The following is a 26,684-nucleotide window of genomic DNA, read 5'->3' as shown; positions in this document are numbered from 1 at the left end:
ATTTTTCTGAAAATTTTTGAGTTTCCGAAGAAAATTTGGCAACGCCTGATGTCTCATACGGTGTTTTTTCGTAGCACGGCAGTATGTACTCGGAACAGTCTGTGAATTCCCCATTAACTTTGGCAACATCATCCCCCTACTTTAGACATTGACGACACTGACTGATTGGTACCATTTACTCGCACCAATCATAGAGGATCGCGTCGAGATTCTGATGGAGGAAAAAAACTTGGGGCTGCGACTCGGTTTCGGTTGAAAAATGCAATCTGGCCTCGGGTATTAATCTCACGAAAACCCTCTGGGCTTCCCCGTTGCGTCTTCATTACCGGCTTATTCTTCTCTCTGGCTTTGGCCCGCCGAGCAGAACCGCGTATCTCCAACGCTTTCCGTATGTATATAGGCGGTTCTTGTCTAGCACGGCCCTGAAGGCTCACTCCCCAAGAGTTTTTTGGCCGAGGGTCCGAGAAAACCGAGATGGGGGTTAAAAAAAAAACGGCTTACACCTTTAAAGCCTTCCAAGACATGAAGATTCTTGTTTTTAAAGATACCTATGGTGCAGAAAAAGTATGTATTTGTACTGTATCCCTACCGTTTCGCACAGTTTGTCTACAAAATCGAGAATTATGCCGGTTTAACTTTAAATGTCATTATTGAAATTGATGGACAAAGCGATAGACAAAGAAGGCATAAGGAGTATGGAGCGATCCTATCGGTATTGGTTGAAATGGATGGTTGTCATAGACTAAGGAAGAAAATGATGGACTATCTATAGGGACTCTCATTAATTGCCATTAGTTTGTTTATTACATACTTCCTCTGTCCATCTCAATCACCCGCTCTCACCGATAAGATCCATCCTTATCTATTTTGTCTTCTTTGTCTAAAGCTTTAAAATAACAGAGAGAAAGAGGTATAAAACAAGAGGTTGAAGTTAATGAGCAACAATCTTATGATTCCAAACTTTTGTGACGGTGTCTTTTAAAAATCGAGATAAATTCATTCAGGGAAAAAGCTCATTCGCGAAGAAAAATTAAAAGGGTAGTCGTTTACAGCCACCGTTTTTATGACAACCAAAAAGAGTCCGCAAGGTACCAGATAATCCAATAAGCAGCTTAGGGATGTCAGAATTCCTCAGGGACCCTAATTCGATCCGCACCGCCGAACTTCGCGATTCGCCAATCCTCCGTGCCAAAACGAGGCCCTGTCCCATGGACCCACCCCCTCCCCGAGGGAACCAGGTAAATTCCGATCCGAAAAAAAATGGTCGTCATGAAAAATTGATTTTTCAACTCAGCCTCCCCACCAGGGTGAGAAGCTGACAGATCGTCGCCCCTCAGACCTAAGAGCGTATCTCGATTTCCCGCTGAGCCTTGTTTCACATATAAATCCATGCTTTCTAGGGCTCATGTGGAAATTAAGATACGCCCTTACGTTAGAGGAGCGACGAGAGGGAGGGGGAGGGGGGTGACCAGGTGTAGGAGTTGGTGCTTTTGGTGAATGGGGAGCCAGGTCCAAGGCCGCCGTGCCGCCCGTGGAGGGGTAAAATATCCGAGATGAGAAATGACATTTGACAAGGGCTGCCTCCATTTTGACGGGGCCCTCCACTCCGAGCCGGCCCAGGCACCCTCGGCAACCCCAGTACCGAATCTAAGCTCGAGCGCGTTTTGCCCTCCGGTGCGTCCAATCGCCTTATCAGCCGCTGATAATGTCCGCCGCGCCGCGCGTGCCGCGTGTGTGACCGAGCTTTCGCGCGACCAAAATGAGGTTTTTGTGCATCAAAAGTGAGCTTTTTGTGTATCCAAAGTGAGCTTTTTGTGAGATATTCTGTGTGTTGAAAGTGAGCTTATTGTGTTGTTTTGTGTTGGATTACCCATTCCTAGGATGTGCCCGGTTTTTCCCAAAAATGGTTCGTTTCCGTCCTTAAATTGCATGACTCAATCTAAGTTTCATAAAACAAAAAGTTGATCTTAAACTTACTTAATCTATAAAAATTCGTAACCACTCGTGTAATTTTCTTTGAACTTTTGGTTATCACAGAGGGGTTGTAATTTAACTCAAAGTCAAGAGTTGGCTCTCTATCCATGAATTGCATGTTTGAACGAGATTTAGTCTAGCTTTCACTAAACAAAAGCTCACGCCTAAACTTTCTTATTCATTCTTTGAGATTAGGTTTTTATAGAAGGGGTGTAATGTAACCAAATGTCAGTAGTCTGTATTCTGTCCTTGAACTGCATGACTTAGCAAGAATTTTCACTGACCACAAGCTTAAGCCTCACAAAGTTTATAAATTCATCAAAATTGGTAACTATTAATGTAATATTTTGAAGATTTGGTCATCATGGAGGGGATGAAATGTAATACAAAATTTTCCTGATTGATACACTTATTGCTTCCATTTCAATTGTCACGTGTTTCTTGAGTTTTAAATTCGTTTTTTTAGTGTAGCTTTTGCAATGAATTTCTCTACACAAACTGATTTTACTTTCCTTGAGAGCGACACAATTTTTATTTTTGTGACCCTTCTGCGATTTCTTTCTCGACTGACACTTGTCCCCAAGGGGAAAAACTAAAAGAAATAGAACGCCAACCAACTAAAAGAAATAGAACGCCAACCAAACAACAACAAAAAAACTGTGTTTGTTAAAAATACTGTACTCAAATTTTAAAGAGAATCGTGTTGAATATCGCATTAATACTGTGCTGTGTGTCACACATCTTACTTACGTCAATTTTCACTGGTTTTCTGCAGAGTTGTAATGAACCGTGAAATGCATGCTTGTAGGTCGCATAGCCGTAGAAACTCTGCCAATTGATTTCCCAGCTTGGTTAATTATTATTTGTATTCGATGATTGTACAGATGTCCCAACAGTCGATAGTCATCTGAAAAAATTAAGTTTCAATAAAATCGGGCCAGAATTTTGCTTTAAAGAAAAGAATAACTTACTTAGAACGCCTTCTACAACATATATAAAGGTGCTACGGACAAAGTTCCAATTCCCAAGAATGAACTAGTTGTTCAGGAGAGAAAACATTTCTCTTTTCTGCATTGAGTAGTTGTTTTCGAGAGAAATGTTTTCTCCTCCGAACAACTAGTTGGTGCTTAAGAGAGGAATGTTTTCTCTCCTGAGAGCGACATTTGAATGCTTTTACGGCATAATTCCTTAGCACGGTAGAATTGAAGATAAGTGTTTCTTGAATTTTCACCTGGGATGTTGGAGGCGTAAAGGCAGACAGGGAGAACCGATCATGAATAGCCCCCACGTAAATCGCAGATTCCTGGCGGACCCATGGCCCTAGAGTAAGAAGAACAACTCAAGCAGAGCCGTTTACATGTGAATAGCTTGATAAAAAGATCAAATTGGACATGGGGAGAAGGAACGGGACAGGGAAGGTGCAGTAGAATCAAGAATCACGATGGGTGGAAGGTTGAGGTTGCGACGGGGAGGGAGGGGGGCTTAAAAGCCAAAGTGAAGGTGAAGGTGAAACCCACAAAACAATAGAAAGTCATTTGACCTGTTTCTTCACTCCACCTCTAATTCTTCTCACAATCAGTCCCTAGCGGTGGTCCGCATTACGCGCGTTATCAAAACCAGTTTGAAACGGTCGTAAACGTCGCTCCAAGTGTCTGCGGGGGAGAGGTGTGCGTTCCGGTAGCGCTCTCGAATTCCCGGGATTCCGTTCAGGGTCGTCTGATCCCGAGGGAGAGGTGGCAAGGATTTTATCTTGCCTCCGTGGGGATGCTTTTTTTGTCGCCCCTCAAGTTGGGTCCACGTTCTGGATGTTCTGGATTGGTCAATCGTTGTTGAACCGTGATTACATCGAACCGAAAAAACTGCGTCGGTCTAGTCCGATTTCATCATCGTTGATAAAATCGCTCGCCTCTTATCAGTGCTGAAACAGTTATTTGTTGTCGATTTGTGTTTTGAGCGTCTTTTGAATTCAGCCTCGCAAATCGTAGTCTTTGTTTTTAACATTCACCGCATTTGGTTACAAAAAATTACTCTCTTTTGTGTAATTTTTCGCTCACTTTTTCTTAACGTCGTGTTCGTCGATTTTTTTTAACTAATTTTGTTGATTGAATTTCATAGTCGGGTGTTCTCAACGTCTATGAGGTGTCTTTTAGCGTGGCCGAGTTAGAGTTTACTGTGAGAACGATATTATTCAAAGTTCAAAGTGTTATCGAAAGTATTTTTATAAATTGAATTTAAGAGAATCTAAAAAATATCGTGTTGTTGTGCGATCCTACCTATTTTATGAATGTAAAATTTGAAGAAAAACACTGTTTTTAAAGTTTTAAACCCTAAAACAAGCAGGAATAAAACTGTGCTAAAGATGTGTCGCTCCGGTTTAAATTTTGAAATACAAAATTCATCGTTACAGTTTTTCAAAACTTTACTTCTTGAAAGCCTCCCTATTTATACCACCGTTTATTTCTACATAATCCCGAGTTTCGGAATGTTTGCCACTTTTGGGATGTGAAACCTGCAGCTGTGAATCCAGCATTTTTCAAACTTTTCGAAACAGTGTTAAAAGAAATGCCAGAATGATGAGTAGCGCTTCACAAACCAATCGAATCTTCAATCAGTGGAAAATGAGAACGCAGGTATGTTGAATGAGAATTTCAAATGAAATTCAAACTCTTCGCAGAAATAATATTCAATAAGCGAAATTATGTTTGGAGGAGCTATACTTAGTTTTTATTTAGATTTGATGAAAATAGTAAAATCATAAATGTCAAATTATTTACAAACTTCGGGATACAATTATTTCAACTCTTGGGTAGCCGAAATTGCCTAGCCGAAAAAATGAAGGAACTCTCAATTTCATGCTCGTACTCTAGTCGCTCAAAAAATCTAAAGTTTCCCTTAAGTCTCTACCGCAGAGCTTGTCCTAACGGCATTTAATTGGCGTTTTTACCTTAGAATAACACTTCCTTCACGTGATTCAATGGATACCTATGAATTAGCGTGCGCTATAGGTCTGATCACTGCCGTTTTCGACACGTATCATTAAAATAAAATCACATACGCACAGTTGAAAACGAATTCGGATTGATGAGGAATGCCTTTTGAAATTAAAAGTTTAAAAAAAATCAGAATAGGCGAAAAGAAGAACACAATTCATGCATTTAAATAATAATGAAATTGATTCAGTTTTACCCCAAATTTTTAGTTTTGATAGAGGTGGTAAAAAGAGAATTTATTTTTGCTCCTTAAATACTTCATCTATGGTCACGTGTCTTTGAAAATCTGAAACCAAACTTACAAGTGTAGGTAACAAATATTGCATCATCAAAGAAATGTTAAATCATTCTTTAGGAGACATATTTTTTATTTTATTTTGCTGCTCAATGTATTTCTTCCAGGGAAAGCACCGTCTCGGTGAACAAGGTCTAATGCACATCTGTTATCTGATATCACCGATTATGTGCTCCGATTTGTTCATCAGTGTTATCACGTATTTACTTGTTTCAATTGATGATTTGATCTTTTCTTGGACTAATAAGAAAAAGTATTATCACAAAATGATAATAACAAGTCCCCTCACTTCCAATAATCAATTAAATAGGAGCAGCATTTGTTTTCATCAACGCACACCAAAGTTGATAACTTTCTCTCTTCCAAACATTATAAATGAATGAATTTGCGTAATATAAATGTATCACCAAAAGAAAAACAAATAAACGATCGCTCGTAAAGATAGAAACAGTCGAGAGAGTGAGCGTCAATGTATCTTCGAACATACCAGACGTAGCGTCCAGGTCGGTCAGTTCAGTGGAACATACACTGCAATCATGAGTGCTGTCAGAGAAGGGAATTTTGGCACCTTGGTGCATCGAATTCACTCTCGCTACATGTCCTCCTCCTGTGTTGCTGTTTTTACAAACAAATCTTCAATTTTTGGCTACCGTGCGAGGGAATTTTAAGTTTTCGAATACCTCGGCAACCATGAAGACTGCCGATCATACGCGAAACATAACTGTCAAAGGGCAACGTAATCAGAAAGTTCCTTCATGTCAACACCCTTCCTTCCTGTCAAGTATGTGATCACTGTCACCGTTGAGACGCTTGTAAACCCGAATGTTTGAATCATCAATGGTGCCAATTTTCGTCACGCTTTTACTTCTGTTTCTGTTCGATGATGAGATGAGCTTTAGAAATCTTATCACTAATATGAGAATTCATAATCGTAAAACTTCCGGCAACTTATATTTAGTGCAGCCTCTGGATGGATTACTAGTGTCACAGCTTCATTCTTTTTTTATCCTTTCACGTCTTTTAGAGTGTTTTTCATTAAAATTTAAATATTTTTTGGGTTTAATAAAAAATGTCAATAATGGTTTTTTTTTGCTATCCATCATCTTCTAATGCAAGATGTAACCATGAAAAAATAACAGAAAAATAAAAAGTAAAGAAAAATAAACACCGATCCAATTACCATCGTTAAAATGCTAAAAGATTTTATGACATCTTTGAAAATCTTCTCAGACGTACCTTTCTCGGAAATGTTTCTCTTAAATCAAGATATTAATCTTACTTTTTCCCAGTATGCATCTGGTTTCCTCTAAACATCATTTTTCCGGAAAAGTCAGATTTCGCGCGTCCTCAGATTTTGAAAACATGACTAAAGTGAGTGTCATTACATATATTAAATTCAACGCTGAAGGAATAGATCGGAGTCAGATGAAAAACGGAAAACTGCACGATACATCCACAATTTTTCGCACACAAATTTTGGACCGCAGTTTTTTCTCTACCATTGTGCTCTCCTACCACACAAAAGAAAGAATATTCAGACGACAGGGGCAACGGAACATAGCTTTATTCATTTACTCGAGGGTAAAGAACGCGCAATGAACGAATTGAGGCACAACAAAATCAATAATTCATCTCAGCTACGAATACGCATCAATACTAATAAGCCATAAATTGAAGCCGGCGCTAAAATCAGCATATCAACGAGGCTGCAGTCTGGTTGTCGCCAAGTCGGACTCCTTACACGGTTGCAAAACCTAACCGAAAACGGGCACAGTCAACCATGGAGAACAGTGGCTTGGCGTGTTTTGCGATAAATCGATTGATTTGCCATTTAAACCTATGGAAAAGTATCGATAAATAGAGTGTTTGCAACGAACCCCTTAATAATCGATTTTTCAGCATAGCTTCTAATGGCGAAATATCGATAATCGATTCACTTGATGAAGAAGTCGATTCTGACAACGGCGCCAATGGGAGCCACTGGGCTATAAAAAGCCCATAAATATCATATTGATAGCCGAACAATACTGCACAAGCGTCCCGTATTACACGCCGGGGAGGGGGAGAAAAAAGTGTAAGCAATTAAATCGCACTCTGTAAACCGAGCGTCTGAACTTGAAAGGAGCCCAGGGAAAGGATGCATTTAGGACCTCGGCGGTAAATCAGCGGCTGTCAATAAATTAGTCGTACCCCAAGTTCCAAACGAACTGATTGTCCGCGACGGTCGCCACCGAGTGAACTACCCCTTGAGAGATGTGCAACTGCTCCATTGTTTCTTTGTGGGGAGCCGTGTTTTGCCTTGGAGTCGCATCGAAATTAAATAGGGATTAGGTATCGAGATTCGGTTGTAATAACCGTGGATTGAGAGGTCGCGTTTTATTATCCGCCCCTGAAAATTATTACGGCGGCCTGCATCTGGCTTTCCCTGGGTCTCGATTTTGCGGGGAAAGCTAACCGACAAAGTGGTTTCGCACTTAGCTCAATATTCGGTCTAAATTTAGCAGAAATCAATCTGAAATCGTGCAACGAAAAAAAAAGGATGGGACTTAACATTCTGGATGTAAAAAAGTGTGCGGTAACTCACAAAACGCTGCATTAACCGCCACAGCAGTTACTTAGTAATGTCAAGATGTAAAACTAACTACTGCGGCGATTGATTCGGCGTTTTGTGAGTTGTCGCACACTTTTTTACATCCAGAATTTTAAGTCACCATCCTTTTTTTTCGGTATGATCACCAGTCATAAGAGAAAATGACGATTGAAATAATTTTTCCTCCATTTAATTACTTAAAAATAAATTAAATTTGTATAACTCAGGCTCTTACTTATTGGCAGAAGGAAAGACACATGGTCAAGTTCGTGAATTATTTCAACTCAATGTTTTGACTGTGTTACGTATTAATACTTTGACTTTCAAAATTCTTGCAGCTCACTGCCGTCAGTGATTCATAATGTATATTTTTGTTTTACTGTCTCAATACTTATATGCATTTGTTTTTCTTGTGTGTTCTAGGTAAGCAAACTGTCATTCTGGATACCTTAAACAGAAATAAACATCGTGAGTTACATTTTATCATGAGATTCAGTTTTGTTGGCTTATCATTATAGTCATTTCTCGCACATCAATACACCTAAGCGTACTTAGTCCTTCCAAAACCGTCACTGATGATGCGAATCAGTAAGAATATAGGTATCTTAAAGTCCTCTTCTGCCCTGAATGCATGGTATTTTGTGCCCATGTCCAAAGTTTCATGAATTAAAGAGGAACATTTTGTAACTGTAGCACAGAAAACTCAGAGAGCTCTCAAGATAGAATCTGCAGTTCCCCACACTAATAATTTCATGAATGAAGGAAGAGGGGTTGAAAAACTTGAATATTTGGACGCTAATGACAGGGCAAGATTCGGAATTTAGTTTTTCGCCCTAAAATACATAGGCGTCATAAGTAGGTCCAAAGCGGGGTGCGGACGTAAGGAGTGTATACGCACGCCCGTACGTCCCCTGCGCCCCCCTTGTCCCCCTTTTCCTCAAAAAAAGGCGGGAGAAAAAGAAGGACGGAGGAAAGAGAGGGAGAGACATTAACACTGGACAATTATTCATGATGAAATGACTCAAATCGCACAATTAATACTTTAAACATTCAAAAATTTAAAATTTTCTGGAGGAGGTCCTCAGACCCCCCTAATGCCCCCCTCCCCGTTCGAAGTGTCTGGACCGCCTATGTTAAAGCACAGTCGTACACTCAGAGGATGTACAAGCGTGACCATTGAGAGACGGCCCGATAACTCACGGACGCTCCGATTGGCCACGCCGCGGCGCGGCGCGACGCTGCACTCAACGCACCAAGACCCGAGGCTGATGAAATAATTAGCATAGAGGAGCCTCGGTGCAGATAGGCACCGCAGACCCGGAACCGGGCCTAAAAGGATGGCAAGGGGTCACAACCACTATCAACCACCATCTCTCGGGGGAGCCGCCGTCCCCTCCGCCCGCCCCTCCCCTCCCCTCCCGCTGCGGCGCCCGATAATAACTTCATTAGACTTTTAAGGGAGGTAATGTGTCCCGGTGAGTTATGCTCTCCCACCGACGACGCTGCCGCGCGTGGCGGGGCTCGGAACTACGGGGTGGGGGTTCGCGGCCGGGGCGGAAACGGCAGCCCTGGAAACGGGATGCCCTTCCGAGTTCTGAGGGTCCCTCAAGTGTTTTTAAAACAATCAAACGCGAATAAATTTCCGCGCCCGGCTCCGACCCCCCGAGCCCCGACAACGGGTGCATTTTCACGGTCGCGGTTTGTTTTTGAACCCCCGCCCCCCTCCCGTCTTTCCAGGCCGAGATCTCGCGCTTCCCGCGTTTTCTTGCGAACTTTTCGTGATTTCTGCGGTCCTTTTTTGGGCTGAAAACGTTATTTCCCACAAGAAGGGACGTTACTCCATACCAAGGTTGCAAAATTGGCTGAAAGGATCTAATTTTTTTACGAAAGTGTAACTTCGTCGTTTGCGTTCACAATTAATGATCTGATTTTCTTATGAGATCCCGTGTTTTCTTGCTAACTTTGCGTGTTTTTTGTGGCTTTTTTTTGGCTAAAGATGTCGTTTCCCGCACGAAGGGACGTAACTCCATTCCAAGGTTGCAAAATTGACTCAAAAGATTTAATTTTTTACAAGAGGATACCTGTGCAGTTTAGGTTCGAAATTTTCCGATTATTATATGAGGTCAGAGGAAAATCAGTGAAATTTTCAGTTAAGAATATCCAAAATTGTCTTGTATAAAATAAATTTCCGAAATGTTAGAGAAAATATGTATGAATATTTGTGACTACTACTATTATGGTGTTCGGCGCCACGTAATTTTTCATGGTCACAGCTAGTCATAGAGTTGCATCGGGGGAACTTCCTGATGAAAATCTGTGATGAAATCTTACCCTGATGAAAACTGTAACTTTTTTTGACTATAAGAACAGCTTCCTTTTCCTTAGAAATCGGTAACATAATTTTAAGTGGTTGCGACTAATTTCAACCTTATTTTTACGTCAATATTTAACGAGAGAACAATAAGTTTGATTGAATCTGTTCAGTATATAACTGTACCTCTGTTTAACATGTAGAAATCTTGTTTTTGCTGTATATTCCAGAATCAGAGTATTGAATATTGATTTTTTTGCAAAGAATTCTCGTTTTAGGTAAACTCAGTCCAAATGGAAGCTGTTACGACGAAACATAGCGATCCAACGCGCTTAAATGAGGCGATGAGTTGAATTCCTTTTGATAATTACGCGATAATTTATAACGTTCTCTCGCATCGTTAGTCACATTTTAGCAGGTGCAATTAAATTATAATTGGGAGTTAATCTTTTTACAGTTATTTTTTCAGACCTAAAACAATGCGGTCCTTCGTTGGCGGGATGTCTCTTATAAGGCATCAGCTTAAGAAGGCAGAACTCCGCGACTTTTTCCGCAATATAATTTATGACTTGATCCAGCTTCAAGCTTGAATCTTTGCAATTTTTTTCACTTGGACGTCAGCTCAGTCAGCTAAAAAAAAATCGCGATTTGGCAGCATGGTTTAATACAGATCAGTGTAATGATGTGACCAGGCGCCGGGTATTATGCGCAAAATGCGGTTAAAATTCTTTTTTTGGCCTCTATGCCAGCCGAGCCTGGCGCCCGACAAATTCGTTCAGTGTGGTTATTTAGTTCCTTTCAAAATCGCCCACTTTCTTATCAAACCTATTAAAAATAAAGCTTAGACAATCCTTAGATGGAAAACTTTGGAGTGAAATCAAGACTGGTGTTTTCTCTTTCCCCCTCTACTGTCACATACTTTAGAACTTAAAGAAAAAACTTAAAGAAAATGGAGCTTACTTCAGCCTCATGGATTCATATTTTATAGTCACATTCACGTTACTCTTGTAGTGTCAATTGTGTAATACTAGAACTATGCCCATAATAGTATTGGTCAGTTATCATGAAATTTAAATATGTGCATTAAACATTTTTCCTTGTTTTATTCCAAACGTTTAATTCGTTTCGTCACAATTTACGATGACATATACATAATCGGCTTATAAAAATGCATATGTATGCAAGAAAGAAAGTGCTCTGACCTGAAATAATAACAAATACTTAATAGGATTTTTTCCTCAAACTGAAAAATAATTATAAATAAAAAAACCATACTCAGAAATAATCCTCCCTTTCCATTTTCCCTACTCTAATTTTATAATTTCTTAGTAAGTCATAAAATCCCCGAAAATATTCTCTTTAAGTATGATTTATGAATGGTATAAAATCACCGCCATGACCTCGGTAAATATGTTTAGTGATAAAATTACATTAGAGTTTATTTGATCTCTTGTTTTAAGAATGTTAGTTAATTTATCTTCGTCCAAGTTAAATCTCCTCATATTTTCAGTATTCTACAACAGGGTCAAAACTTCTGTGTTCACCCCGTTTCCCAAGAATGGAGAATTTGCATGCAAATGTTTTATTGCTTCATCTGAAAGTGCTTAAAGAGCTGATTTCACAGTATTGTTTATATTTTTTTCCTTATATGGGAAATAGTATGAAAATAGATTAAAAAGTGAGAAAATGCACCGCCTAGTGACGTCATCTGGCGGCATTTCCCATTTAAACACTTGTATTTTAGCAGATCAAATCATTTTGTCATATCTTCTCTAATAAATGCTCAATTCATGAACCAAGGTTATCCTCGTGTTCAGTTCACTCAGTAGTTTCCACTTAAACACGAAATTCATCAGATTTCAGACACAAATTCTCTATTCTTGCAAGAAAATCACCAAGCCATGTACCTAGAAAAACTTATTTCGCAGGTTCTCAGCCTTGCAATAGCAAAACAAAATTACGACTCCATTACGTCGGGACGTTTTAACTATATGCACAACCTTTTTTTTCTACTTTTTTCCCCCGCATGAGCCGACAGTTTAATCCCTCACGTGACACCCTGTTTTTAAATCCGGGATTAGCGTCGGGAAAACTGTCTGTCTCGACAAATGCAAAGCAACTAACGTAAACACAGCGGAGCCTTGTCGCGAGTTTCCGCGCAATGTTAAAAAACGACCGCGCTGAGGAAAAACGCCGCATGAACAATCAAGAGTTGCCAAATCTCCTCGAAGAAAACAAGTGTTTTTTAAGAAATTCATGCATATTTTTCCTTGAAAATCTCAGATATTTTAGATAAAATTGCGAAGGAAATAGTCTGAAAAATTCGACAGCAAATATTTACAACTCCCCCAATAAATTCGTATTTTATCAGAGGAAGTTTGGCAACGCCTTAAGGTTCATACGGCGTTTTTCCTTAGCACGGCAGTATGTGCCACCAAACAACGGGATTCGAGCATTTCGATGCCCGCGCCGACAACAGCGACTGGTCTAATTACAAAAATTAAGGAGGACGTCTAACCGAGCGGCCATGGCGTCGACCTCACGTCAGGCTCAGCGGGAGGGGCGGGGGGTGTGGAAGGGGGAGGAGAATTTCCTAATGCCCTCCCCAGCGCGGCGTGGTATTTGGCTCAGCAACTCATGGGAAGGGAGCTTAACAAAAGGCCCTGTTAGGGATGTAAAAGGTTATACGAAACAAAACAAAGGATTTAGATACATAAGAGGGTGGCGCGCGCGAGTGTGTGAGTGTGCCGGCGCCGTGTACACACGGAAAATCGAGGAAAGAATAAAAGTAAAACGCTCGGAACAAAAAGGAACCGACTTAGTGTTTAAATGCGTGGGGTTGAAAAGTTTAGCCCACGCACGTCCTTTTCTCGGTGGAAATAGGAATTTCCACCCCCCCCCCACGGAAGAGGGGGGGGGGTTTCTCCCCCTCTTTTGTGCCTCTGAGTAGGTCCCCTGAGCGACTCTGCTTTATGAACTCTAAAGGTTACACTTTCGTCGCTTTCGGATCCTGCGTGTGAAAAGTTTTAAACGGCATGGAAAACAAATCAAAGCTGATCTATACAAAATAAATAAAAATATGCATACATATCTCTATCGACAAAAGGTTGTAAGGGTATAAGTGGTCCAAGTGTTGTAGTCCTACATTTAATGTGTTTTTTTACTCTGAAGCGTTTTTAACCTTATAGGAACTCATAGGGACATTGTTGCAGAAGTTTTTCACTAAAAAGATATAACTATGCGTAGGGCATTGATATTTTCTTCGCGAAGAAAGGATACCACCTTACGCACGCGAGTGATATCGGGCGGTATCATTTCTAAATGAAGGGGTTTTTTGACGATCGCTGAAATTGTGTACCTATCACCTAGCAGCTCTCAGATCTAGCTGATATACGGAAAAGTGTTATAATGAGAGAATTCTCACACCATTATTTTGATTATCTTTTCATAATTTAGGTTCAATGCTTAAATTAATTTTAACCCAAATAGTCGTTTCCCAGTCGAAAGAGCATAACTATATATTTCAATGCTGTAAAGTTTCCACTTGCAAAATTGCATTTTTTCAAACACACTGTGAAAAGTTTGTAACTGAATATTTTACTGATATTTCTATTGTTGTTTACAATAAATACAAGCAAAATTATGGCCAGGAATTGCATAAGTTGTAAAATATTTAATGATTTCAGTAATTTTAGCAAAATCGCAGGTATCCTCGTCTGGAAAACCGCAAATTATCGCGAAAACAGCACTAGTTTTCACAGTATGAATTTGTTGTTCACATTTGGCAAGAAACATTCTGGCTCATCAAAAAATTATGTGCAAAGGGAAAACTAATGGCAATACTTCGTTTAAAACCTGGCTAGAAATTTTATTCCAAATTGCTAAATGTAATCCAATTTATTGTTCACCATCTGTGGCCCAAGAAAGGGATTTTTATCCAAAACTGGCTCAATCAAACTATAATTTTTCTGGGACCAACTGGGTGAATCCACCTGTGACCTAAACCATATACCAAGAAGTCCAGATCCGAGTGTGGGAGCGGAGAGAGGTTAGGGCACCTTTGGCCGTCCGGTCGTTCTAATCGGGGGGCTTTTGCTCCAGGTCGGGAAGCCGCGCGCGACGCCGCGAGCCGCGCTGTCACTCGCGCGGCGCGGCCGGGCAGCCGGGCGGCTCGGCAGGAATGCCCGGCCGAGAATCCTGCTCCGGAGCGAGACGCTCGAATGGTGAATGTTGATAGACGCGGGTCAAGTGGATTCCGTCGATTTTCTGACTCGCCCGCCCCCTCCCCTCCCGCGTGCAACCGGGTGAATTCACCTGTGGCCTTAAACCCTATACACCAATGAAGCCCAGATCCGAGTGTGGGAGCAGGAGAGGAGGTTAGGGCACCTTTGGCCGTCTGGTCGTTCTAAAATCGGGAGGGCTTTTGCTCCAGGTCGGGAAGCCGCGCGCGACGCCGCGAGCCGCGCTGTCACTCGCGCGGCGCGGCCGGGCAGCCGGGCGGCTCGGCAGGAATGCCCGGCCGAGAATCCTGCTCCGGAGCGAGACGCTCGAATGGTGAATGTTGATAGACGCGGGTCAAGTGGATTCCCGGCGATTTCGACCGCCCAGCCGCACTCGCACTCCGCGGCCGCTCCGTCGCTCCGTCCTGGCGCCGCGCCGCACAACCGGACCCTCTTCTACCGAGCTTTGGACCACAGCATCTTCACCATCAAAATCAAGGCAGTTCATTGCAATTTCCGCAATTTCATTGGTCTGATCAGGAGGGATAGCTCCGTTCGGAGCTTCTATTTTGATCGTCGAGACAGGGCTGAAGGGCCGTGCCCAAGTTACTTAACGATATAGGGAGAGGGGGTCGAGGAGAGCTTTACGCCATTTTTTTTTTAGGTGTTAAAGGACATGAACCTACGCCACAAAAGCGTTACAAGGGGAAAGGAGGTCAAAAATGCCAAAAAAGTGCTTCACGTACACAGGAAAAGAAAACACATTGGATCTAGAGTTCAGACTCTTGAAAACATCGACATGAAAAAATACTCTTGATTCAATCAGATTTAAGCTTAAATCAAGAACCAAGCCTCTTAATTTGAGCGGATTTCCTTTTGATTCAAGCAAAAATCCGAATGAATCAAGATTATTTTTTCTTGTCAATGTTTTCAAGAGTCTGGACTCTAGATCCAATGTATTTTTTTTTCCAGTGTCTGGCCAGGAGGGATAGCTCCGTTCGGAGCTTCTATTTTGATCGTCGAGACAGGGCTGAAGGGCCGTGCCCAAGTTACGTAACGCTACATGGAGAGGGGGTCGAGGAAAGCTTTACGCCATTTTGTTTTTACGTGTTAAAGGATAGGAACCTACGCCACACTGGAAAAAAACACATTGGATCTAGAGTCCAGACTCTTAAAAACATCGACAAGAAAAAATACTCTTGATTCAATCTGATTTTAGCTTAAATCAAGAACCAAGCCTCTTAATTTGAGCGGATTTCCTTTTGATTTAAGCAAAAATCTGATTGAATCAAGAGTATTTTTTCTTGTCAATGTTTTCAAGAGTCTGGACTCTAGATCCAATGTGTTTTTTATTTCAGTGAGGGAGAGGGTGTCGAGGAAGGCTTTACGTCATTTTGTTTTTACGACGTGTTAAAGGATAGGAACCTACGCCACTAAAGCGTTACAAGGGGAAAGGATGTCAAAAATGCCAAAAAAGTGCTTCACGTAATTTAGGGACATAGGGACAACCACTTAAAAGGCCTTGATAGGCGACCAAATTTCGGAACAAGTACACTGATTTAGTGGCTACGTCATTCTTGCGAATGATTCAAATCATAACAATCAATGAAAGATAAACTCATGTTTAAATTCTGTGTGAGTTCAATGTGTTGATTAGTTAAATTGTGTCATTAACAAGTCGTAAGTGAACGTATTTATGCTGAAAGAGGCCATAAACGAGTGAGAAAGAGAGAGTGTGCCCGAAGGTTGAGAGCCGCAAGAATGATTGAGAAACATATAGTGCCAGAAACGGCAGCGAAAAGTCTTTAACCAAGAACGAACAACTTTAAATTTCAGGGTTCCATTCATAAACCTTTGAAATTACCATAATTTGGGTTGTTAAAATTGATAAGTTGATTGATATGATGATCTTGCTGACAGCATGTTTGGTAAACGTAATGGATGAGCTGCTCAATACGTTATGAAACAGCCATCAAGGAGGTAAAATCTCATGATAAAATGCCAAGTCCCAGAAAGTATTTTCACCATTCCTAGAATAAAAGCTATTGCGGGAAGTCTTTATTTGTATTTTTAATTGATGCAAAGTTTTATTTTTAAATCGAAATCATAACCGATAAAGATATGTGGAATTCGAGGGTTTGACCATATACTTTGACAAAATAACGGCAATATGACATCAGTTGATGTTGCATTGTATGTCAACCGAATTATCATTCCTCGAATTCTTTTAATCTGTCAGAATCAACGACGAAAATAATACGAAGATGCGAAATAAATAACACATGAAGAAAACTATAAATCTCCCTGTGAACAAAGCGCAAGTAAAGAAAAACATTTTTGCAAGAAAAAAAAATGACGGAAATAAAAATCTAGCGAAACGAAAATTGAACTAAGATCAAACCGACGGGAAACTAGGGAATTTTAGCAGCTTCGGGAGACAAGGTCGGGTGGGAGGGGCAGAGATAAATCATTGAGCTGGTAAAGACGCAAGATAAATATTTCCGAGAATTGGCTGGTGGAGACGGGAAAATTAGTGTTAAACCAAGTATGAAAGCCGGGGTCGCGACCGTAAGGCTGTAGATTCGGACTCGAGCTGAAGAAAAAGCGAAAAAAAAGCGAAGATAAAAAAAAGGCGGCAAAAATTTTGGAAAACTGCCTGTATAGATGTCACTCTTCCCGGGTTCTAATACGTCATAGATAATTAAACAAACTCCGGGAATGCCGGGATAAGCGTTCAAATGATTTCGGTGGCAGCGACTCCACTCCGAACGTTGCGAAGTTTATTCCGACATAGTGGGTTATCAGTGCAAATTTCAACGATTTTAAGACTCGGTTGGCAACGCTGCGACGCGAGGAGTTAAGGGATTTGAAACTTTGCCATTTTGTCGAGCATATGCGCGCGGGAACGCGGGTGCTATGCGGGCGGAGGGGGTATTTAGACTGGGTAAAATATTGGACGAATCAATTATCAGGGGTAGATAATCACGCGGTAATTAGATTGCACATGCAGTGATAAATCGCTCTGGGAGGCGGTAATTAAAATTGGGAGAGTGCGGAAATCTCTCAACACGGACTTCGATCAAATCGATAGCTTTAAGTCTTGCACTGCATGATCCGCGTGCTCTGCCTTTGCCGATGGACTTTTCTTTGCGTGTGCGAATTCGTACGTACACCATGCATTTAACTACAGCTAGCTTCAAAGGTGTTTGTCCTTTTGAAACGTCAGCCCAGTGCTTAGACAAGAGAATATTAAATATGACAGGTTTCGTCGTTTCTAATAGACAAAAGAACTCTACTACATTATTTAAACGCTGCACAAGTGACACTCGCCAATTGTATCTTAACTGAGAAACTCTTGGGAATTCTTATTTTTTTTTTTTAACTTTACAACTTAACAAAGATTTTATAGATATTTAAAGACTGCTTCAGGTTTTACTTTGCTCTAATGCTTTCCACACAGAGACTTCCTCTGTTATTGGAATTTCCCTCGCACCATCTGCATGGCCCTAAATAGCGGGCTAATTGTCGATGTTGGGAGACAAAGCTATAGACAAAGATGACAAAAAAGAAATGGAGGGATCCTATTGGTTGAAATGGTGGTTGCGATGGACAAAGGAGGTAGGTACATACTAGACTCACTAACGGCAATCCGAGAGACCCTTTCGTTGTTCGATCATTTCTTTCCTTAAGAACCACTCATTTCAACCAAAAGGATCGCTCCATACTCCTTATGTCTTGTTTGCCTATCGTTTTGCCTATCAATGTTAACAATTCGACCGCAGTTTGTCATAAGATTATGTTTTGTAGTACCCGCATCTGTTTGGAAATTCTGAACTGAAAATTGCACTTACTAATCCACGATCCACCTGCCAAAATCAGCAACATTTTCGACGGAAATTGCGGATTCGTACTCTTGCAAGAAATTGACATTTTCAGTCAATTTTGCGACCTTGGAATGAGCCACAAGTTTGCATTCAGTTTGGCAAGAGTGCTTTGAATGAGAGAAGGAGTGAAGAACAATTAGATGCAAAGCGAGTGGCCAACGTAGCGGCAGCTTTGAGGACAAAATACGCTCGATTACGCATACTTAAAGCAAAGCGAGAAGCCCCTCCCCCTCCCCTCCCCTCCCCTCTTCCGAAGCGGCTTCTGTGTCTCACACTTGCACGTCTCTTCAAGGAGCTTGAGCTAGTCTTTATGCAAACTGTATCCGTGTATCTCGGCGTCTCAATCACTCACGTGTGATTTTCACTATGTTGCGCATTAAGAATAAAAGTTGAGAAAATTTGGTCAAGTTCAATTTTTGTAGAGAATTTTGTGGAGCTAAAATGTTTTGTTCTTTATTGTAATGATAACCCTGACGACAATCTCTCATTCGTAAATAATAGAGGAATAATAATGGAGGGTCAGAACTAGAATATCAATTGGACTGCATTTTGCAATTTGGACCTATAAATTCTAGCTCATCGGAAAAAACACTTATGTGCATAGGAAAACTAATGGCACATACGTTGTTTTTAAACCGGGCCGGAATTTATGGTCCAAATTGCAAAATGCAGTCCAATTGGACAACATGTTTGAATGAATAAAATAACAAGTAGTTTCCACAGATTAGTGTAAGAGAGCGCCAGTATCAAAGTCTGCTTAGGAAAAATGCCGTATGAGCCTTCAAACGTTGCTATATTTCTTTTGACAAAAAAAATAATTCACTGGCAAAATGTTGAATAATTTTCTTTAAACCATACTGACAAGTTTGTTCGCAGTTTAATCTAAATTATCTGGAAATTTTAATAAAATAATATCCATAACTTTCCCTAAAAATTCACGTTTTATCCGGAAAAATTTGGCAACTCTCAACTGTTCATACGGCTTTCTTCCTAAGCACGGCGGTATATTAGCTGAGGATAAATTGATTTTGAATATGGACAACAAATATAATTGTTTATCTATATTGCAAGGATTGATCCTTTGGATAAACCAATGTAGGATTTCATGCCACGTCCGCCATCTTTGATTTTAGAATTTGGAAAATTGGACTAAAAATTCGAGTTTCCCCTTCTCCTTCAAAAATTCTCTTTATCACCGAGTTTTACAAAACTTGACAGAAAAAGAGCCGAAACAGCATTTACCCACGAAGCAACGCAAAATCACTGAGAACTTAAAGAAAAACAATTTTATGCGTTTCCTCGTTGAAAACAATAAATCTAATGTAATTCCAGAATGGTTGAACTAACTATGTCTTTGTTGTAATTGAATATACTCGAGTTAATTATTGTAATCGGTCACAAAGCTCGGGAACCGATCGTAACGAAGTCAGTTGGGTTAAGTTAGGTCACGCATCTAAACTAACTCCCCGGCAGAGCTGGAAGTATCACTCGAATTGAAGGCGCCCGAATCTTGAATTTGTACGAACCATTTCTACAGCCTCGATCAATAGAACTTTAAAGGCTCTTAATCTGTTTTGGCACCTTTTAGGTATAGCAATTCTGCAAAAAGACACTTATGGGTAGTTTGATGTTGCTACATTTCTTCCAATTCCTACAGGTTCTCCGAGAAACATGTATAATTTTCCGCAGAAAACTATATCCTGATAACAAGATTTACAAAATTCGACTGAACAGGAGCCGAAATACGTACGCTTAAACGTGTACACAAAGTCGCCTTCACTTGAAAATGTAGGCAAAACGTGCTCCTCTTGCTCAAAAAGACCGGAGACAGCATTTACCTTCCAAACCTGCAGAGTGACTAACATTCACGGAAAATTCGCGAGAAAAATAACTTTAGGAGTTTTCTCGAAGAGAGAATACATTAAAATCAATTTCTGAACATTGAAATAAATTTTATATTGCAGTAATTTAATATGCCTCATGATTCTGATCGGTCACAAAGCTCGGGAACCGATCGTAACGAAGTCAGTTGGGTTAAGTTAGGTCACGCATCTAAACTAACTCCCCGGCAGAGCTGGAAGTATCACTCGAATTGAAGGCGCCAGAATCTGAAATTTGAACACACTGTTTCTGCAACTTTGATGAACGAAACTTATAGCCGCCGCAAAGAGCGCATCCGTGGGGGTGGGGGGGGGGGGGGACTCACAAGGACCACTATCTCCGCATCATTTAGAAACAATATACGTGCCATTCGATGCTCTTTTTAAGTAGGTGCGTGTATGAACAAACCGGACGGAGTATTTTCGCGTTGCAAAATGTAGTCCGATTACTTCATCCGGGCATACATTTTTTCTGCGCGAAAATACATCCTTCAGTCAATCGTATAGGCAATTTCTTGACACTCAGGTTCGAATAGTTATCTATTCGGCAAATCCCATCATACCCGAGGGTATGGAGTTAAAATATCTGAAACCATGCTTTCATTCAAACGACGGATCTTTCAGAAAATGTCAGACTTTCAGCTAGATCTCTCTTTAATTTACACATTGTTGGTTCCATATAGTTACATTAATAAGATGAAACATTTAAAGTAGGACTTTAAGCCACTACACAAGTAACGTTCAAATTGGTAAAAAAAAATTAAAAACTTTAAACCACTCACTTGCACAAAGCGTAAAATAATTAAAATTCGGACTTGTTTCGGAGGTGCCTGACTTCCGTCTTAATTTTAATTTTTTAAAACTGTTCACCAATTTTAGTTACATCATGTATATTTTTTAAATATGTGAGCTCCAGTCTAAATAACTTTCAGGACAGACCTTTAAAACCTAAAAATTGACAATTAAGAATCGTTTGATGTAAGGGCATTATTGGCTACATCTCTCGTGTAAATCGATCCCAAAAAAAGCAACATGACATTTGAACACTTCAATCTAGTAATCGATAAAAAAAACCTGATCATTAATTAATCATTCACATCAAACAATTTAGCTTGTTTGGGTTCAATTCGACATAAAGAATCCGGTAATCCTTGGATTGTTCAACATTTTTCGAACGCAATGATCGTATTATCTCCAAATCACTTGGATCATTTAGTCTAATGATTCAATCACCAACTCATTTAGACTTAAACCAAAAATTATATCATAATTTTGTGCTAATTTTGTGCTATTTTGTGCCGCAAATTAAAAATTTTGTGCTGCAAAATTAAGGGGGGAAACGCTCCTCAAAATTGGGGGGGCTGTAGAAACGGTAGCCCCCCCACTTTCGAATTTTCGAAAAAAAAGAATGCCATAATTTTGTGCTAATTTTGTGCTATTTTGTGCCGCAAGAAAAAAATTTTGTGCCGCAAAATTAAGGGGGGTAGCAGCATTCCAAATTGGGGGGGCTGTAGAAATGTTTGCCCCCTGTTTCGATTTCTCGGAAAAGGAGTATGCCATAATTTTGTACTAATTTTGTGCTATTTTGTGCCGTAGCAAGACTTTCAATTTTTTCAAATTTAAGGGGGAAAAATTGGTATTTCAAAATTGGGGGGGCTGTGGAAATGTGTTTGCCCCCCTCTTCGATTTCTTGAAAGTGGAGTATGTCCATGCTTCTGCTTTAATTTTGTGCTATTTTGTGCCGTAGAGATATTATTCATTTTTGTAAATTTAGGGGGGTAAACGGGGACATCAAATTTTGGGGGGGCTGTGGAAATGTTTGCTCCCCTTTTTGATTTCTTGAAAAAAAAGTATGCCGTAATACTCTCATAATTTTGTGCTGAAATTTTACCGCGAATTTGAAAATATAGACTAAAAAAACTTTTTTTGAAAAAATAAAAAAGTTGCACTCGCGAGCCGTCTAATCCTCGGTTGAAATTTCGAGGGTCAGATTCAGGTAAGCGCGAGACAATGGGGCAGCGATGTCGAGCGTGCCGAGTAGCGGTCTAGAGGATTGCTGTGTTGCCAATTACGAGATTATGGTATTTACTCATTCGATTTTCCAAACATCGTAGCGCGCCCCCGGTATACTTAAATTGAGCAACAAAGGCCTGCGAAGCGGGCCCTTTGGGGGTTGGACTGCATAGCGGCCAGTAATTAAAAATGGCCCATCATGAAGAACAAAAGCAATAGCATTTCTAGTTCCGTGATCGACCAGCAGGGGTATATAGGGTGTTGCAAGACGATGCAAAAATTTTCAGGTTGCTAGGGTCGCTCCGAAATAGAACAGAATACATTGATCGCAATCAAGCGGAGTGACGTGACTCAAGGGACCGGATTTATCATATCGATGGCTATAGTGGCCCAATCACACATGAAAAAATTTCTTTTGAGAATTTTTTTGGTCTAACTCCCTGAAATCAATTCATTTGAACAAAAAGACTCTGCCAAGTTTCAGACAAATTGAATAATATTAACCCATGCCGACTGAGCCGTCTTTTTTATATGGGATTTTACATTGAAGAACACTTTTTTTTTTTAGAAAATGCAATTTTCCGGAAAATCGGTAATTTCTAGAAAAAATCTGAAACCGTATTCGGAATAAGCCGAAAAAATTGAGAGGGAAGAGTCCCATCAGACACTTCAAAAACAATAAATTCACCTCTCGTTTTAGCGGTGAAACATGGGAAAGTGCTTTTATGGAGGGTAAATGACGGTATAAAAATCTCAAATAATTGCATAGGTCTGCGTCCGAAAACAAAGCTTAACATACGATGGTTGTTATTCATGAGTTTTTTCCGCTGTGTCCGATAATACTATCCCTATTTCTTCATCTCATCAGCATTTCCTGGAATATATACATATTTTCTCGTAAGAAGGGGGGTTTACCATTGATCGACGTTAAAGATTTAGTCATTCATACCTTGTCTAGAGGCCCAATGTGCAGTAGTTTTCCTCAGAATCATGAATACCACACCAAGATTTAGAGAGTATTTGTGTGGGCACTTTATTTGAAACCAAACATCGGCACCAAACGAAAAATGGTGGAAAAATTGAATTTTGTTATTAAAAGTTGGAAAAGAGCACAGGGCGCATTCCAGTGAGGTAATGTAAACTAGATTTCGGAGGTCTTGAAATCAACGATAACACATTTTCTGAAACATTCCTTAAAAATGGTCCTTTCATGATATGTTTCGCTGGATACGTGTCAAAATTGTTGTTGCTTCTGAAATGAAAGCCAATCATTTATTTCTCAAAACTGTTCGATTCAGTAAATAATAATCGGTAGCGTGCAAAATAAAAACAGTAGAGCAACATTCGATTTGGAACTCGCTGACACCCAACTGTATATAACCCTCCAAAAAGGATCCTTAATGATTATAGGATAAATCTCTCTGGTTAAATATCCCGTGCAAAGAGCGCCGCGCCGGATCTCCCGCCCGGATCTTTCTTGAGTTGCCACGGTGCTTGGCCCTTTCCGTCCGTTTCCATGAGCAGAAGTCAAAGCGGAGAGAGATGTGACCACGCTGCGCTGCCAAAGGTTCCGGCTACCTGCGAGCCTGCGACTCCGGAGCGGAAGATTCGGGTTCCGCCGGAGCGCTAACTTGTCTTACAGTCCCCGCCCCTCCCATTTCAAGTGGTATTTAATCCCCCTAAATTTGGAGCACAAAATTTTCTTTTTGCGGCACAAAATAGCACAAAATTAGCACAAAATTATGACGTACTTTTTTTCTCGAAATTCGAAAGTGGGGGGCTATCGTTTCTACAGCCCCCCCAATTTGAAATGGTATTTAACCCCCTTAATTTTGGAGCACAAAATTTTCTTTTTGCGGCACAAAATAGCACAAAATTAGCACAAAATTATGACGTGCTTTTTTTCTCGAAATTCGAAAGTGGGGGGCTGCCGCACCTGCGACCTCCCCCTTAAATTTGGGGTGGTATTTAGGACCCCTAATTTTGGAGCACAAAATTTTCTTTTTGCGGCACAAAATAGCACAAAATTATGAGAGTATTACGGCATACTTTTTTTTCAAGAAATCAAAAAGGGGAGCAAACATTTCCACAGCCCCCCCAAAATTTGATGTGCCCGTTTACCCCCCTAAATTTACAAAAATGAATAATATCTCTACGGCACAAAATAGCACAAAATTAAAGCAGAAGCATGGCATACTCCACTTTCAAGAAATCGAAGAGGGGGGCAAACATTTCCACAGCCCCCCCAATTTTGAAATACCAATTTTTCCCCCTTAAATTTGAAAAAATTGAAAGTCTTGCTACGGCACAAAATAGCACAAAATTAGTACAAAATTATGGCATACTCCTTTTCCGAGAAATCGAAACAGGGGGCAAACATTTCTACAGCCCCCCCAATTTGGAATGCTGCTACCCCCCTTAATTTTGCGGCACAAAATTTTTTTCTTGCGGCACAAAATAGCACAAAATTAGCACAAAATTATGGCATTCTTTTTTTTCGAAAATTCGAAAGTGGGGGGGCTACCGTTTCTACAGCCCCCCCAATTTTGAGGAGCGTTTCCCCCCTTAATTTTGCAGCACAAAATTTTTAATTTGCGGCACAAAATAGCACAAAATTAGCACAAAATTATGATATAATTTTTGGTTTAAGATTCCGGCTCCGCTTGAATCACCGTAGTGTTTGTGTGACATCACCGGAAACTCCATGATGCTACCATCCTCGGCTGCCGGACTGTTTGGCAAAATTAATCTAATTTAAAATACATTATTTCGATATGAATATCATTGATAATCGGCTTAATATGGCAACTGGGCTACCCATGAGCAAAGCTGCTTTGACACCCACCTGTGTTCATGTCAGCATTTCAAAAATTTTGACACTAGTGCACCCGGGCAAATAAATTGACGGGCGTTTGATATCGCATCTACGTTGCCAAGTTCTTGTTTTCGTTTAAAATTTTTAATTTCCAAACGTGAAAATATCAGGCAATTTGGCGACCGCGAGTGTTCATGCACTTGCAGCGAGTGTTTGAAGTAAATAAAACAAAAAAATCAGGACGTAAATCAATGCTAAATCAACATATCGAACCCGACCATTCGCGCGCAAGAAAACTAAATTAATAAAACTTGATCAAATTAACAGTCAGTCCCTGTGGATTGTCACAACCTTACATTGCAATTCGATTCGATCCAGATGAACTTTTCTTTAAAATGTAAGTTTTTTAGGCAACCTTTCTCAGCTTTCTTCATAGGAATTCTTACTCATAGGTTTGTTTTTCAATTATTGCCCTGTTTTAATTTTAATCAACATCAAGCCCTCTCTTATTTTCCCGGGAAAATTCCTCTCCAAAACCCTATATTTTTGATGTATCCTAACCTCTACATCATACCAAGGCAAGACGTCGTATGAAAAATTCAAATGTTGCCAAATTTCCGCTCAAAAAATACTGATTTTTGAGGCAAGTCATGAATATTTTTCTTTGAAGTTTTCAGACACTTTAATGCAAATTCCGCACACAACTCTCTGGAAAATTGAGAGAATAATATCTAATGGTTTTTCCGAAAATGTGTCATTTGTCCAGGCATTATACCTAAGGCTCATACGGCGCGCGGCGTTTCACCTTAGCATGGTAGCAGTGTAATATCGATCATAACGTCATTTCTTTCTCGAAAGAACGTAATTATATTTCGATGTTGCCAAATTTTCTCACACAAATTGAATTTTTACAAGAAAAATTTCACGGATTTCTTGCTGAAAATTTCACTGACTTTTCTTCTTATGTCGAACAAAAATCAGAAAAATTCTCAACGTTAATTATGCATGTCTATCCTCGTAAAACATTGAATTGCTTCAGTTAATTTTGCAATCATGGAATGGAATTACGCTCTTTCGTACGGGAAACGACAATAAGCCGTCAAAAAGTTCCGGAAGAGTAAAAAACGTCACACGGTTAACGGACAACATGAGATCAGTTCCCCCACCAATTGAAGACAAATGTACAGCACGAATTACATGGTGCGATTACATGTTTCTTGAAGCCAGCCCGGGATAAAAATGGCGATCCTGTTCGCCTACTTAATTGATTGGCAATCGTAATTAGACAAGAGCCAGCGTGCTGCGAACCTGTGTCGATGCTCTCTGGGCGTTTATCACTTAATTATGGCCGCAGCAACTTTTGGAACCTGCACTCGGGCTGCGACCGCATCGGATCAACGAAAAACTAGATGCCAAGCCCAGCCACCTTTAATTAGCAAAGACTGCCAGGCAATTAAACAACAAAACGTGCGAGGAGTGTAACGGAGTGAGTTGTTATGAAACATGCACTTTGCGAGGATTTTTTTTTTTTTTTTTTTTTTTTTTTTTTTTTTTAGCCTGTTAACTTGGAAGTGAATGAGTGTTAGTTAGTTGCACTCGTCTAAGAATCGTGCTTCGGTGCAAAAAATGAAAGAAAAAAAAATGTCCGAACTCAGTTTTTAGGTCAAAGAAAACGGAATTTTTAAGACCAGTGGTGAGGCGTGAATGATCGA

General features: G+C 40.2%; 1 protein-coding gene across 8 annotated transcripts in view; it reads left to right on the top strand.

Moving 5' to 3' along the window:
• Nucleotides 1–26,684, top strand: part of Antp (homeotic protein antennapedia) — a 395,272-nt gene that overhangs the window by 243,483 nt on the left and 125,105 nt on the right. Inside the window, exon 1 of one of the 8 annotated variants that reach the window (XM_072303367.1) lies at nt 3,949–4,604. The exons of the other annotated variants lie outside the window; for them this stretch is intronic. The gene's annotated coding sequence lies outside the window, so the exon portion shown is untranslated. Of the gene's footprint in view, nt 1–3,948; nt 4,605–26,684 lie in introns of those variants that run through there. 8 annotated transcript variants of the gene reach the window in all.

This window comes from Bemisia tabaci, chromosome 8 (assembly GCF_918797505.1).
Source record: "Bemisia tabaci chromosome 8, PGI_BMITA_v3".
Classification (NCBI taxonomy): domain Eukaryota; kingdom Metazoa; phylum Arthropoda; class Insecta; order Hemiptera; family Aleyrodidae; genus Bemisia; species Bemisia tabaci.
This window is presented reverse-complemented; position numbering and strand designations above follow the sequence as displayed.